This window comes from Notamacropus eugenii, chromosome 2 (genome assembly GCF_028372415.1).
Source record: "Notamacropus eugenii isolate mMacEug1 chromosome 2, mMacEug1.pri_v2, whole genome shotgun sequence".
Taxonomy (NCBI): domain Eukaryota; kingdom Metazoa; phylum Chordata; class Mammalia; order Diprotodontia; family Macropodidae; genus Notamacropus; species Notamacropus eugenii.
In genome coordinates this window covers 251,374,499-251,391,447 of record NC_092873.1, presented here as the reverse complement: position 1 = coordinate 251,391,447, position 16,949 = coordinate 251,374,499, and the positions used below count along the sequence as shown (strand labels likewise).

At 38.9% G+C, this 16,949-nt stretch overlaps 1 pseudogene; it reads right to left on the bottom strand.

Moving 5' to 3' along the window:
* Positions 1–7,414: 7,414 nt before the first annotated feature.
* LOC140523861 (SOSS complex subunit B1-like) lies at positions 7,415–8,588 on the bottom strand (annotated as a pseudogene).
* Positions 8,589–16,949: the final 8,361 nt, after the last annotated feature.

Sequence of the window (16,949 nt, the reverse complement as noted above, 5' to 3'; positions counted from 1 at the left end):
GTAAGGAGAAAACAGTTAATAGTATTAAAAAAGAGATAAACCCACCAAACTACCCTCCAAGTACTATGGAACCCTGATGTAGCCTGCCTGGGCCTGGGAGAATAGAGCAGAATGCTAGGGATACATACATACATACATACATACATACATACATACATACATATGTATATATACATATGTATGTATGTATGTAAACAATCTGTGCTCTCAAGGAGTTCATATTGTATTGATACTGCTCTGTAAGCCTGGGATACCCTCCTTCCACACCCCTGCATTGTCTATTGTCATCCTACTAGCAATACTCCCAAGATAAATGCTCTCTCTTCTCTTAAAGCTGTCCCTGATCTGTTCCAGCAAGGACTAAGACTTTCTGCACTACTCTAACTCTTAATATGCACCTTATTGCCACAATTGAAAGGCTCCCAAGATCGTTTTTGCTGTGGTGGTGGTTATGGTTCAGTCATGTACAACTCTTTGTGACCCCATTTGAGGTTTTCTTGGCAAAGATACTAGTGTGGTTTGCCATTTCCTCCTCCAGCTCACTGTACAGCTGAGGAAACTGAGGCAAACAGGGTTAAGTGACTTGCCCAGGGTCACACAGCTAGTAAGTGTCTATGGCTGGATTTGAATTCAGGAAGAAGAGTCTTCTTGACTCTAGGTCCAGCATTCTATCCATTGGTCCACCTGACTGCCCTCTCGAGGTCATACGATCATAGAGCTCAAAGGTACTTCTCAGAGGCCAATCTCTTCATTTTCCAGATGAGAAAACTGAGGCTTAGGGAGATTAAATGACTTATCACAAAGACAGTAAGCATTAGAAACACTATCTGAACCCTGACCTTTGACTCTAGACCCAGCACTCATTCTAGTGTGTCACAGATACTTTAGGGCATGACCTTTATGCTATCTGATAGGCATTTAATATAGAAGTTGCTTTGTAAATATTGAATAAATAAATTAATGTATTTGAACGGCTCAGAGGTGTTTCCAAAATGCCTACTTCTGGTTTCTTAGCCATTTTCTGAATAAATTGAAGTCACTGATTAAGAGACGCATGACTGCTCTAATTTAAACCAATACAGCAGTTTCAGAATATTCTTTTACATTTGCCTTCAGGATATTCTTTTACAAATTCATGTTTGGGCAATTTATCTTATTAAAAAAAAAGCATCATATCAGTATGATTCATATCAACAGGGAGGGGAAGAGGAAACCCTGTCAAGAATGGAAGGAAAGGCCCTCTCCTGGCATAAAGGTACCTCTTGTAATACAATTCAGTCCCTGAAATTTTAAAAATTTATCAGTTTATTTTTAGCCATAATTAAAGTGCTTGGATATTGAGTTCAGAAGAAACTTAAGGTAAAAGGAGGTCTTTTCTCTAAATCTATCTCTCCCTAAGGAATAGTCCCAGAATTCAGGTCAATTAGCAAACAATTCTTTTTCTCTGTATACCAAACCAGGAAATGCTGACATCTGCCTTGTCAAGATTGGCAATGTCCTGCCTTCCAAAAAAATCAGGTGCTGGACAGTATTTCCTTTTCCTCTAATTCCTGTTCTGGTAGGAAGTGCTTTAGCCTCTTGGGGAAACTTTTATTTATGCTCCTAAAATAATATCACTGGCACTTTCCAATAGGTCCCTCTCCCACACTCCTACAAAAGAACCATCCTTTGTAACAAAGTGGAATGAAACAAAACAAATGAGCATTTTCAAATTTTCAGGTGGACACATTTTCCATATTTGACAACTTTTGTCCCATTCACCCCTATGTTCTACATCTTCTAAGGTTGTATAGGCTCATTGTTAAATTTTCAGTGAGGAAATGGACACCTTGGAAATGGATGAAACTACAAATCAAGGCTTGATTTACTGCTTTGTTGATTGTCTAGATTTGAAAAAAGTAAATTTTAATAATGCAGATTAAACTTAAAAGCGTGTCCCCTTCAGAGAGCCAGTTGCCAATTATTTATCAGCATGCTACTGCCTTTCTCCTGATGGATGGAAATCATACTTTATCAGCAGTCTCCCAAATTCACAGAAGATCACTCCAATACTCAGAATTTTGAGGTCTTTCAGCATTTTCTTCTACATGACTAGGGTCATTATACAAAGCATGCTACTAGTTCTGCTTACTTTGCTCTGAATCAGTTCACAAGCCTTTCTGAGTTTCCTTGAATTCTTCATTTTTGTTGTTTGTATTGTACAATTGTACAATATCCTTTTATGTTCATTGCTCAGCCAAGAATATATGATGTTCTTGGTTCTTTGCTACCCGAGAGAAAGTTTTATTATAATCAGCTTTGGCTTCAAGAAGCATTCGTTAAATGCATATTATGAACTGAACTCAATGTTAAGAATTGGGAAATATACAGAAATGAAATAAATTGGGGTCCTTGGTTAATGCAGCTATCAGTATAATTCAGTAGTTAGTCCTTCAGTACTTATCTGGGATGGATACTGAAAAGATACACAGGATTGGGCCCAGAGCTGAATAGGGGAAGAGAATAGACTGGTTTGCATTTGGGATATTGCTCTGTGTTTTTAATGAGCCCGGGCTACTCCCTGGTGAAATGACCCATCTTTTCAATACTAAGAGTCTGCTTTTCATGCTCAATATTTGTATATCTTAGAATACACTGGAATCTTCTAGATAATAGTATTGTGAGTAACCCAAGAGGCAAGATTCACGTTAGGTACAAGTAAGCTGTGGTATATTTCCAATGATGATCCATGCTCAAGAAGTGGCAATAAGACATATAATAATATCTAACATTTATATAACATTAGGGGCTGCTAGGTGGTGCAGCAGATAAAGCACAGGGCTTAGAGTCAGGAAGATCTGAGTTCAAATCCAGGTGTAGACACTTACTCATTGTGTGATCTGGGTAAGTCACTTAACCCCTATTCGCCTCAGTTCCTAATTTTAAAATGGGGACACATTGGAGAAGGAAATGGCAAATCCTTCCGGTATGTCTCCCAAGAAAACCCATGAAACCCATGTGTTCATGAAGAGTCAGATATGACTGAACAACTCAACAACCATGTAGCACTTTAAAAGGTTTACAAAGTACTTCACATGTTACCTCTTTTGAGCCTCACAGCAACACAATGAGTAAGGTATTATTATTATCCCCATTTTACAAATGAGGAAACTGGGACACAGAGAGGTTAAATGACTTGCCCATAGCTAGAGAGTGTTTGAAGCAGAATTCAAAGGCAGATCTTCCAGACTCCAACATCCATTATAAAGGAGGAATTGGATGATGAGAAAAAGAGGTGAGCTGTGACTACATGGGGTGAGCAAGGGATGACAGATGGATAGTTCAAATGCTTCATTGTTATCTTCCGAGTGAAAAAAGACCTAGAAGACGACTTCTAGCATATTCAGTGTATCTTCTTTAATGTATCTGTGGAAGACCAATGAAAAATATGGATAGCAAACTACCCAGGATAAGAAGACACAGATGCATTGTGATCTGGGTTGATATAAAGAACGCTTATAGTGATAAGACCACATGATTCATTGGTCCATCGAAGAGGTGCAAATTAAGGGTTATAGTCACATGGAAACGCTCAGTCCTGGCTAGGGCAGATCAAGGAAGGCTTTAATAGAAGAGAGAGCATTTAACTTGAGAGTATTGTTAGTAGGATGACAATAGATACGTATAGGGGTGTGGGAGAAGGGTTCTCTAGGCTTAGGGAACAGTGATTACAAATTCCTTTAGGGGAGAAATTGTTTTATTCTTTCTATTTGTATACCTAGTGCGTAGCACAGGCAGCTAGGTGGCACAGTGGATAGAGGGCCAGGCCTGGAGTTCAAATCTGCCCTCGGACACTTACTAGCTGTGTGAACCCAGACGAGTCACTTAATTCTGTTTAGCTCAGTTCCTCATCTATAAAATGAGCTGGAGAAGGAAATGACAAGCCACTTCAGTATCTTTGCCAGGAAAACCCCAGAGAGGGTCACAAAAAGTTGAACACATCTGAAATGACTAAACAACAAAAATGTGCAGAATACTTAATGAATGTTTGTTGATCGATTGATTGAGGAGAGGTACAGAGGTAGGTTAACACAGGGGATGGAGTATAGCTCAGTTTGGCTAGATTATTGCGCATGTGGAGGGGAGTCCTATGAGATAAGGCTAGACATGTAGAGTGGTAGAAGAACATAGAGGGCCTTGGATGACAGGTTAAAGTTTTGGAATTTTATTCCTCAGGCAATAGAGAACTATGGAAGAGTTTTGAATTGAGGAGTGACATGGTCAAATGGATGCATTGAGTTATCCTTAAATTTGGTGAAACTGACAGAGGGGATTGAGGTATTCTCTACTATGTCCTGTCACCCTACTTCGTTATTTGCATCTGGTTTCCCCTCTCAATAAATGGACATTATCACTATGAGGAATGAACTCTCCTGATGTGGAGGTGATAGGGAACCCATGCTTTCTCACTCTACAGACTAGGAAGAAAGAGGAGAACTTGGCCCAACCAGGGTTTGCCATGCCCAAGGATGACCTTTTGAAAGACTGCAGTGGAACCTTATCTTCCTTCTTTTTTTGGCCTGAAGACCATCATACCCAAGTTTTCCTTTCCTCCTACCCTCCCACCTTTGCATCCTTTGCCCAGAAATTCTCTTTTGTTGCCTGTGTCCCTGTTTTTTGGTCACCTCAATAGTGAATATCCCATGTTTGGTCTTCGAGGTTCACTTTGTGTGAATTAAAATGAACCTAATAAAGTTGCAGTGAGTAGAATACCCAGCCTAGGGTCAAGAAGACCTGAGTTCAGATCCGGCCTTAGAGACTTATTAGCTGTGTGACCCTAGGCAAGTCACTTAACCCTATTTCCCTCACTTTCCTCATCTGTAACATGAGCTGGCAAACCACTCTAGTATCTTTGCCAAGAAAACCCCAATGAGTCACAGAGAGTTCAACATGACTGAAACGACTGAATAAGACTAATAGAGGGCTATTGCTTTAACTGTTTCCTGGACTATCTGATTCCTTTGGGTAAATGTGCCTATATCCTAAGAGAGCTGTACCAGACTGGGGCCTCCTGCATAATCCGTCATCAATGTGAAGGATGGATTATAGAGGAAAAGGAATGAAGGAGGAAGAGTAGTCAGGATGAGTCACTATATTATGGGGGAGATCAGTGGGGTGAGGAGGGAGGATCTAGGGACTGTGAGACCGTGAGCTCTTTGAGAGTAGGAACTATGCTTTGTCTTTCTTTGTATCTCCAGCACTTAGCACACAGTGGTCACTTAATAAATGCAACATACATATATCACTTTATGATTTGCACAATGCTTTATAGTACATGCATTATCTCATTTGATCCACCCAACAATCCTGTTGAGGTAGAGGCTGTTATTATCACCTTTGATTTCATAGATGAAGAAACTGAAGTTAAGTGACTTCCCCAGGGTCACACAGCTAGCAAACATCCACAGTAGGATTTGAACTCGTTTTTCTGACTTCAGTTCCAGCACTTTATGCTCTGTACTATCACTTTGATGTCTTTTACCAGAGGGAGAGAGGTGGGGGTTGGGAGTTATGTTCAGAGAATAGATCTTTGGAGTTCAGAGTCTTGGAAATAGCACAGTTCCATATAATGGTGAGATCTAAGTTTATCATAATTATAATCAATTTAGTCCATTACACAAAGCTGGACTCATTTCCAGCTACCCAGTTTTTTGTTTTGTTTTGAATATCAGGTACAGCAAAGCATGTAACATACTTTTCTTTGGAAAGTTCTGTTCTTCTCAAAGTGGCACAGAACATCATAATTCTTGTCTTACTTTTCTATAGCTGCTTATTTCTATGAATCTGGTGTTCTAGAAAATACAGTTTTCTACAATGCTGCTTTCTGTTTAAGGACAGTGTCATCTCCTCAGTTCTTTACCTCTCTCATAGACTCTCTATGCAGGAGGGTAGATTGTGAAGGGTTTCTGTGCTCAAGGTCTTACTGAATGGGACAAGGTCTTAAGTCTTCTGAAGAGAAATCTTCCTCTCCTGTCATCATGGTAGCACAATAGATAGAGTGTCAGGCCTGGAAGTTAGGAATTCTCATCATCCTGAATTTAAATCCGGCCTCAGACACTTACCAACCGTGTGGTCTTGGGCAAGTCACTCAACTTTTTTTTTGCCTCAGTTTCCTCATCTGTGAAATGAGCTGCAGAAGGAAATGGCAAACTACTCCAGTATCTTTGGCAAGAAAACCTCAAATAAGGGTCATGAAGAGTTGGATGTGACTGAAATGAACAGAAAGTAAACAGTCATGTGTTTTCTGGCTTTTTAAAAAAATATAAATATCAAAACCTACCAAGAATTTATGATCTACTTGGGCATAAGTATAAGCATAATTCAGAATTGTAAAATCTAAAAGCACTGTTCACTAGGTGACCTAAATAAATCCTATTCCCTAAGTGCTCACTTAACCTCTCTATGTATTGGTTTTTCTATTTAAGAAGTAGAGACAGTAAGACCTGCTATTGTATATTTCCTCAGGATGTGAGACAATAAATGAGATAGTATATCTGTGGAAAAGCACATTGTGCCATTAGAAGAAAAGACACTTGATATCCAAGTCACAGTTCATTCATGCAGCAAATATTTATAGAACATGTTATGATAATCATTATAATAATGCTGCAATATTAAAAGCCTAGAATATCGGTTGTGGAAAGGATCTTGACAAAACACAGTACAGTGGAAAACGTAATGGATCTGAAATCAGGGGACCTTGGTTCAAATCCTGACCACCACTTCTTACCTTGTAACCTGAGGTAAGTCACTTAACACATACTCTGGAGCAATTTTCCCAGTCCCCACCCAGACTCATCCTTTATTTCCAGTCATGTCATGTTGTTTCTACCGCTACAACATCTTTTGCTTTTGTTCTCTCTTTACTACTTAGACAGCCATCAGCCTCACTCAGGTCCTCAGAGCCTGGTCTATTGCAATAATTTCCTTAAGACTTTTCTTTTTACAATCTATCATCCACAGAGCTCCCAAAATGGCTTTCCAAAATCATAGCAGCTCTTATCCTAAAGATCAAATATAAACTCTTCAGTTTGGTATTTAAAACCCTTTAGAAACTGGGTCCAATCCACCTACCCTAGCCTTCTTATGTTGTTGCTAAATCATTTTTCAGTCATGTCCAACTCCGTGTGACACCATTTGGGGTTTTCTTGGCAGAGATATTGGAGTGGTTTGTCATTTCTCCACTCATTTTACAGATGGAAACTGAGGCAAACAGAATTAAGTGACTTGCCCAGGGTCATAGAGCTAGTAAGTGTCTGAGGCCAGATTTGAACCCAGGAAGTTGAGTTTTCCTGACTTCAGGCCTGGAACTCAATTCACTGAACCACCTCGTTGCCCATTCTCATCATACATTACTCCCTATACTGTATTCTATAATCTAGTCAAACTGGACTTTTCACTGTCTCTCACATTTGAAACCTAGGGTTTGTACTGGCAGTTCCCCATACTGAGAACACATTCCCTCCTCACTTCTGACCCACAGAATCCATTTTCTTTAAGATTCAGCTCAAGTACCACTTTCTTTTTAACAAATATTTTTTTTTTTTTTAGTTTTCAACACTCACTTTTTTTCAGGCACACTGGGTGTAAGTATTTATCAGGCAAGTCCCCTATATCACACACATTTAACATACTCACCCCAATTTTGGTTTCTGAAAAAAGACAGAGGAAGTTTGGAGTGCCCAGAATGAAGGGGCAGGAGACACAGTACTCTCACTTGAGTGGGGGGGTGGGGTTTGGCTTAAGGAGTAAGGGGGAGAGATGACTGTCCCTTATAGGTCAGCTCAGAAAATCTGAGGCTAGGATACCCCCTCCCATACCATACACACACATCTAGCTCCCAATGGGCAGTCTTTGTTCCTAGTGGAGAGAGAGAAGAGGGTTGGCTTCATTGAGGAAGAAAGGTCTCTCGCTATCTCTTGCTGCTTCTCTGGGTCTCTTTGTGGTTGCTGACAGGGTTGGAGGAGGGGCCTGGAGCACCAGCAGGAGTGTGGCTAGGCTGACTTCGAGTAATTCGGGTGCTGATAGGGTGAGGGGGGGCATGGGGTGCATGGGGGCCACTGCCTGGGCCAGGGGGGTTGGTTAGGCCGTTCCCATTTTGACTCTCAGAGGCTAGAGAGATAGCAGGAGGGCCAGAAGGGGACTGGGAAGTGGCAGAGGGACTGTTGTTCTGTACCGTTTTGCAAGGGAGCTACTGGACACTGTACTCAGGGTTTGGCTCACTGAAGTTGGGGACCTCAGAATAAACCATACAGAATTCTCCAGTCTTCTTCAGATCACCTCTGCGGCCAGGGTAGAGCATCAGACAGCCTTTAAATACTGAAGCATACCTCATGTCCATCTTTTGTCTTGGTCACTCAGCCTGGAAAGGGTGGAGAGGTGAAGAAATCAGAGGCAGATGAAGAGATCTCAGTGACAAGATAGGTTTCAGCCCCTTCACCATAGAAGGGCACGAGCTACACCAACACCCCTGTCTCCAGCACAATGAAGATGAGATTCAGATTCTTAAGTCCTGGCTTAATGTCTTTCACAGAGGTCTCTGTTGTCATGCTGCCCAGGCCTCCACTTCCTGATGGCCTGAACCTGCCTCCCAGCCCCGCCTCAACTACCACCCACCCTGTGGGGGAGGATGGTGCACACCTCTTGGCCACCCCCGGGGGGAGCCAGGGTCCTGGCCTCAGCCAGATGCAGCCCGATAGAATGTAGAAACTCCCAACACTCACTTTTTATAAGATTTTGAGTTTAAAATTTTTCCCTCCTCCTTCCCCTTCCCTTCTCTAAGATAGCGTGCAATCTTATATAGGCTATACATGTACAATCATATTACATATTTCCACATCAGTCATGTTATAAAGAAGAGTTAGAACCAAAGAGAAAAACCAAGAGAAAGAAAAAAAACAAAAAAAGGTAAAATAGTATGCTTTGATCTGCATTCATGCTCCATAGTTTTTTCTCAGGATGTGGATAGCATTTTCCATCATGAGTCTTTTGGAATTGTCTTAGATCATTGCATTGCAGAGAACAGCTAAGTCTACCAAAGATGATCACTGAACAATGTTCATGTTATTGTGTATAATGTTTTCCTGGTTCTGCTCCTTTCACTCAGCATCAGTTCATGCAAAGTCTTTCCAGATTTTTCTGAAGTCTACTTACTCATAATTCCTTATGGAACAGTAATATCAAGCACCACTTTCTACATGATCCTCCTAGCTCCTTATGCTCTTTCTGCCAAAATTACCATGTATTCATTTGGTATAAATTCTGTATATGCTTTTTTGGTGACTATATCATCTCCCTCTACAGAATATAAACACTTTGAGGGGAGGGACTGTTTTATTTTTTGTCTTTATAGCCCTAGTGCCCAGCACTGTGCCTAGCACATAGTAGGTGATTAATAATGCTTGTTGATAGACTGATGGCTCATTGGAAGGAAATTCCAAATCAATGAGATCACAGATACATTTGAGTATTTGGGAAATTGACCTGCTTGGTCTAACAATTACAAGTTTAATTGAATCACCAAATAAATGGTACTACACCCACCTGCTGAAAACTTTAACTTAGGAACTTTAATTGATACAATTATGACTCCAGAAGAATGATAACGAATCATAGTTCCCACTTGGCAGAAAGATAATGGACTAGAGGGGAGAGTGAGACATGCAGTTCTAGACACAGTCAATTCATGGATCTGTTTTGTTCAATTATAATTGTTATATGGTAAGATCTTTATTTTGGGGGTGGGGGGACGAGTTGAGAAGACAGTGTGAAGCTAGTGGTTGAGATAAAAAAAAAAAACCCAGAAAGAAAAGTGCCAGCAAAACATTTTAATAGTACATAGAAGAAAGCAGAATCAAGTTCAGAACTGGACAGAGACAAGAAGAGCAGTGTTGCTACTAACATGTTAAGTTGAATATACATACTTTTTGTGTAGAGAGAGCTGTCCTACATATGTTCATGGAGATGTTCCTGTGTGACTCGAAGGGAGGCAGAATAGACATCTCTAGCCTCTGCCGCTCTGCTTTGTTCTCCAAGGACGATTTTATTTCCTGCCAGAAGAGAAGCAGGAGGTTGCTGAAAGTCCTTAGTTACTTTATCAAAGCTCAGTTAACTCACCAAACTCCCTAGTTATCTCAGTAAAGCTATATGTAACAAAGATTCATGTTTTCCTATTAAAAAAGTTGATATCGTCTAGTAAATGAATGAATAACTTTTGGTATGATGGTGACTTAGCTTCTGACTCTAAGGTTTCGTTTATGTGTTTAATAGTTCTATGCATTTAATAAATCCTATTTGGCATTCTATTAATATTTTATTTTGTTAAAATATAGTATAGACCCAAGACTTTCCAAGAACATGGCATTTAAGATACAGAGTGGTTTTAATTTTTACAATGTTGATTCGATAATATAGACAACAACATTATGTTTGTTTTCTTGCTTGTGAACACATAGAGAAAATTAAAAAGTCTATTTTGGATCAAAAGTTACCAGAATGACCTGGTTTCAATTTGAAGCAACTCTAAAGTCACAAAGATTTTCTAACTCTCCACTGAGAAAGGAATAGATGACTGGAACACTTCCCTGTTGATTTACCAACATATGCATTTTTATCTTATGAATAACTTTTTGTCAATTTATTTTTAGTTTTCAACATTCACTTCCATAAGTTTTAAAGTTTCTTCCCCTCCTTCTTGCCTCCCTTCCTAAGACAGTAAGCAATCTGATATGGGCTCTACACATACATTCCTATTAAAAACATTTTCACATTAGTCATGTTGCATAAAAGAATTATAACAAATGAGAGAAACCATGAGAAAAAAAAGAAAGCAAAACAAAATAAAACAAAAAAAGAAATTAGTCTGCTTCTCTTTGCATTCCAACTTCATAGTTCTTTCTCTGGATGTGGATGCATTTTCCATCAGGAGTTCTTTGGAATTGTTTTAGATCCTTGCATTGCTAAGAAGGGCTGAATCTATCAAAATCAATCATTGCACAATGTGGCTGTTACTGTGTACAATGTTCTCCTGGTTTTGCTCTTTTCACTCAGCATCAGTTCATATAAGTCTTTTCAGCATTTTCTGAAGTCTGCCTGTTTATCATTTCTTACAGCACAATAGTATATATGAATAACTCTTTCATATTTTGGTGCTGGATTTGTTAGGGGCAAAAATAAATGAGATTTAAAAAATTTATTTACCCTTGGTTGGCTCCAGAAGATAGAAATCATAGGTAAAATTGCCCCTGAAGAATGAAAACAAAACTTTCCAAGAAAACTCTGAATTAAAGACCAACAAGGATAACAAAGGAGCAAATATTCTTTGGTCACCTCACCAAAACTTTTTAGTTACTCACTAAAATTCCCTAGTTATCTTACTTCTGCTTAGTATTTCCTTAGTTATTTCACCAAAACTTCTTTATTACCTCACCAAGGTTTCTCAGTTACCTCAACAAGTCTCCTTAGTTCCCTCACCAAAGGGAACCTCACCAACTTTCCTTGGTTACCCCACCAAAGCTGCTTAGTTACATCACTAAAGCATCATGGTTGCCTCATTAAGATTCCCTAGGTAACTCACTAAAACTCATTAGATGCCTTCTTAAGGTATGCTAGTTTAACACACCAACCTTCCATAATTATGACTATCATTTCGCTCCACATGTGGGAAAGGTTCCTGGACTAGCATGGGCATTTTGTATTTGGGTATAAAAGAAGTAGCAGCAAAAAAGGGAAGAATTTTCTAAGCAATCATATTAAAAAAATAGAGTGGTCCAGCATAGCAACACATTGGCTCCTTCTTCAAAGGCAAACATGGCACCCACTGCTCCCTGGACACTTTCCCTCCCTTTCCTGACTTTCAAATTTCTACTTGTATAAAAAAAGAAGCTTAGAGAAAGTATAGGGGAGATGGCCAGGAAAGAGCCAGTGATGACCCGGCCACAGCTGGGATTAAAACAGAGACTGAAGTGGGAGGAATGATATTCTGGTATGGCATGTTTTCTGGGGCACCGGAGGGTGGTTTATAGATGCATTACATAAGTGTCTAAGGGACTGAATACTAAAGGAATAAAAATCCACAATATTCTGTATCAAAGAAAACAGTCTTTTTCAGTTGGCCTTTGTCTCTGTTAATCTACCACATGATGGAATGGGTTTAAAAATCTATTACAAATTTGATGAATAATGCTCTAAATATTTTACTGAGTACAATGGATGGACTAATGTTTATGCAGGTTTTATGCTACTTACTCACAACAGTGAGGCTCTCTTGGGTTCAACAGATGAATACTTCAAGGATCTGTGATTTGGTCAGCAAAGATATATCTTCCACTAACACATATTGCAACCCTCAGCACCTTACTCATGAGTTGACCATGAGTCTCTGCAACCAACCAACTTCATCACTGATTGTTCAGTCTTCTGACACTGAATGTCTCTGGGAAGAGACAGGCTGGTCATTGAGCATTTCCTTGAAGAGGGGCAATGGGATATGGTGAAAAGTGTGCTAGATTTGGATTTAGACAACCAGGGATCAAATCATGGCTCTGCCCCTTATCATCTGCATGACTCTTTAGGTCTCTGTTTACTCACACCAAAATGAGGAGGGTTGGACTAGATGACCCTTAAGGTTCATTAGGCGGGTTCTACCAGAACTTGTGAGCTCTTCAAGAACCAAAGTTCATTTCTTCACCACAAGAAGGGATCAGAGGAGGATATTTTTGTAGGACAGTACACACATGTAGTAATAATATTATTAAGTATTATTATTACCACTGCCATTTTTATTGTACCTACTGTGTTCCAGGCACTGTGCTAAACTCTTTACAAATATTATCTCATATGATCCTCACAACAACCCTGTGATGTAAGTGCTGTTATTATCTATTATCCCCATTTCATAGATGAGGAAACTGAGGCAAACAGAGGTTAAGTAATTTACCCAACATAGCTAGGAAGTATCTGAGGCCAGATTTGAATTCAGGTCTTCCTGACTCCAGACCCAGTGCTCTATCCACTGTACCACCCAGCTACAAATTCACTGAATTTACAGAATTTACTGAAAAAAATATGGTAGCCTTACTCAATTAAACTGATTCAATCATCAGAATCCCTCCTGGAGAATATACAACGTTCCTGTAAATTAAACTTCCTTCTACTTTGTTCTTTTTGCTTTTGTTGTTGTTTAGGTAACGTGACTTTTCCATTTCTAAAAACTGTCAAAATGATGTGAACTCAGCAGTTTCAATTAGTTCAATTCCTGTGGTGAAAACCACAATTATTTTGAAAATGTAATGACTAATGAGTGTTTGGCCTCAAACTCTTTGTTGACCACTGAACTCTGAGTTTATTTTTGCAAATATGATTACAAGTCTTTGAGACATTAAATCTTTTACATCCCTTTTCTTTTCAATGCTTTCTGATTTCCTTTCTTTTCCTCTTTTTAAATACTACTTTACTTTTTTTGTTCAGAATGGAGTATTTATGTTTATAAGGCACTAAAGTGAAAAACAAAACTTAAAAGATATGAGTATCTGCATTTTTTCTCATATAGGCTCTCTCCCTCTGAAATTAATTATGATGAACTCTATTGAGAGCATTGATTTTGAAGTTGAGAGTTGTGAGTTCAAATCCCACCTTTCTACTTGTGTGACTTTATGGAAGTCTCTTAGTCTCTTTAGACTTTACTAGATATCCTCTAATGCTGTTTCTAATTATAGATTTATGATCTTTTGAACAAGTTAAAGAAAAAGTTATAGACTTCTAAAATTGGACTAGGCCTGAGAAGCACAAATTTGGAGCTATAAAGGACTTTTGAGGTCACAGAGTACAATTTCCTCATTTTCTAATTGAACTAAGTTTAAGAGGTTTCCTCAAGACTACCCTGTGACCTTGGTATTAAGTGGCAGGACCAAGAGTCCATGTCCTGTTTCCAGACAGGATATACTTAGAGAATGATTTAATCTGATAAGATTTCTAGAGAAAAAACTGCCACAATCTCCCTTCTTTTCATAAGTATTTTAGGAAGCAGCCTTGGATAACTCAAATACCCCACCCAGGTACTGAGAGACAAGAGAATAGAGATCTGAATCTTTGAGCTTCCCAACCTTATTTGGCCTATTTCCCCCTTTAAAAAAAGTTACACAGTGCCCCCCCCGGAAATCTACTTTCTCTAACCCTTTAACGGTTTTTTGAAATTTGAATCATTTAAAAAATATATATATAAAATATTTTTTTTAAAAACTGACATCCTAAATTTAATAATTTATTGTAAATTTGTGGGGTTTTCCTCCATTGAAATTTTAATAATGCAATATTGCATAACCTAGTATTGTATTGTAAATAAATCATTACATGCACTTATTCCTGCTGATACATGTTGGACTTCTCAACAACGTGCAACAGGCTTGTCTGCCAGCACTTGCTTGTTAAGACCTGTTAGAGGACTTGACCACTGATTGCTTGTAACTTGCATTTTGTGTGTTTATTTGGAAAATGATATAATCATTACAATTTTAACTCTGTTATACAACAAATGAAACATATATGAATGATTTTTCAAAATTTTCTTCTCTTCTTGCCTATGTTTCCACTGCCCCCTTATTTTTATTCAATACCCTCCAATTGCACCTGAGACAACTTCTACTCCCCTTATCACTCCAGTGCCCTCCATGGGCTGGCATCACCCACATTGGGAACCTGTGCACAGGCTCTCAGTAAGGAGCATGTAGTTACTTCTCTGGAAGGAGGTGCTCATGCAGGTGGGAGACGTGATGAGAGACAGTGGAAATGTGAACCGCAGTTAGAGTGAGGCTGTTATAGACTTCCAGCAGATATGGAAGGAATCTCATACTGAGGTTCTTGCACAGACCCCTGGCTAGGACAATACTGAAAATGACTGAGACTAGACAGTGTCTGAGAATAGCTGTTGTCTGGTAAGGACTATTATTTTCTAAGAGCCTTCGATAAGCCCAATTTGTGTTTGTTGACCTGTAAAATAAGCCTGTTCATTCTTTGATCCATGTGTACTATGTGCTTGCAAGGAGAGCTGGTAATTCATGCACTGAGAGGTGCCATACTGGAAGTCTCTGGGTTCCCTGGATAGAGACAATGAATCAGGGAATTCAGAAGCCCTCAAAGCATACTCAAGCCTTTTATTTCAAGTGAAAGCCTTTGTCAGAAAGGTTACAATAAAACTCAAACCCAAATCTTTTTCTTCAATCCTTTCCCTCTAAATCCTCTTTTTAAAAATTTCCTCTTCTTAAAATCATTTTCCTGGTATCTCTCTCTCTTTCCAAAAGCAAAGCTAAGCATAATTGACCAGCCAAAACACTAAAAGCAACCAAGTCTAACAGTATCTGCTGTATTCTACACCCATAACTTTCTACCTCACTACCAAGAAGGAAGGTATGTGGCTTATATTCACTGTTTTCTAGAAACAAAGTTGCCTCTTGCAATTAATCCCAATCAAAGTTTCCTTTTTTTTTTTTAATGTTGCTTTCGTTTACATCAGTGTAGTCATTAAGTATACTGATCTATAGGTCTTGCTAGTTCCATTCTGTGTCAGTTCATACAAATCTTCCCATGTTTTTCTGAATTCCTCATGTTTGTTTGGTTTTTTTTGTGGCACAATAATATTCTACCTAGTTTGGGTACTATAATTTCTACAATCACGTCCTGTTTGACAACTCCTCATTTTATTTGTTTGTTTCTTTTATCTTTACTAGCAAAAGAAGTGATGCTGTCAATATTTTGTTATATATGGGACCATTTTTTTCTGCCATGTATCTCCTTAGGGTAGATACCCAGCAGTGAGTTCAATGGATCAAAATGTAAGTAGAATTTAATGAGTTTTCTTATAAAGTTCTTAGTTATTTTCCAGAATAGTTGCTCCATGTTTTAATGTACTTGTCTTTCCACTGGTTTTCTAACATTGACTATTTCCTTCTTAATCCTTTTTGCTAGTCTGATGGGTGTGAGTCAAAATCTCACAGTCATTCTTTTTGCAAGACTCGCCCTACTACTAGCTCCTTCTATACGAGATGACCTGTCATTTACAGGAAATATGTACATCTTGTGTATATATAGTTGTTCGAACATCTAGAAAATGAGCTCAGAGAGGGCAGGGACCATGGGGTTTTTTTTCCTTTTTTGTTTCTCTAAGCACTTAGCTCATTTCTTGAAGGCATATGATTACTTAATAAATACTTGTTGACTGATCATAAAACTTCTTTTCCAGAGTAATGACTATACCCTCCTTACACTTCAAAAAATATTATGTTTATCATAAATTATTTCATATTATGCATATTTGTATATTTGTCATTTCCCCTTTCTAGACTTCATGTAAGTTTCACCAGGACAAGGACTACATTTTAGCTAAACTTTGTATTTCACTCAGCCTACCACAGTGTTCTGCACACAGTAGGTGTTTAGTTAGTGTCTGTTCAGTTGAACTGAATCCCCAGGATTCCTTCCCTTTTCCCATCCTTTCTCAAATATATCTTCTACCTTCTCTATCCTTTGGTCTTAAGTCACAAATCCCTTGATAGCTTTTCTTTTCCAATATTGCAGTGACTGGCAGAAGCAAAGATTTCTGGGCCATGCTATTATTGCCAGAGCCCAAAAGGCAGCAGATAGAAAAACAGGGTGTGAAACTCCTGAGGATTTTAACTGAGCTGCTGTTATCTGAGTCTCAAGCCCCAAAGAAGAAATTGACTTGTGTTTCTTTAAACTAAGGGAAGACAAACCAGTTTGGTGCAGAGAATCCCAGCTTGGAGGGCAACTCTACAGCCTAATCCTTTTGAGTGATCCCCAGAGCTTGAGAGATGACTCACTGCATTATTAACTGCCAGAAATGTAAAGCTGGCAGCTGAGTGTCAGTGACTTGCTTTAGCTGGAGCTGCTAAAATGTA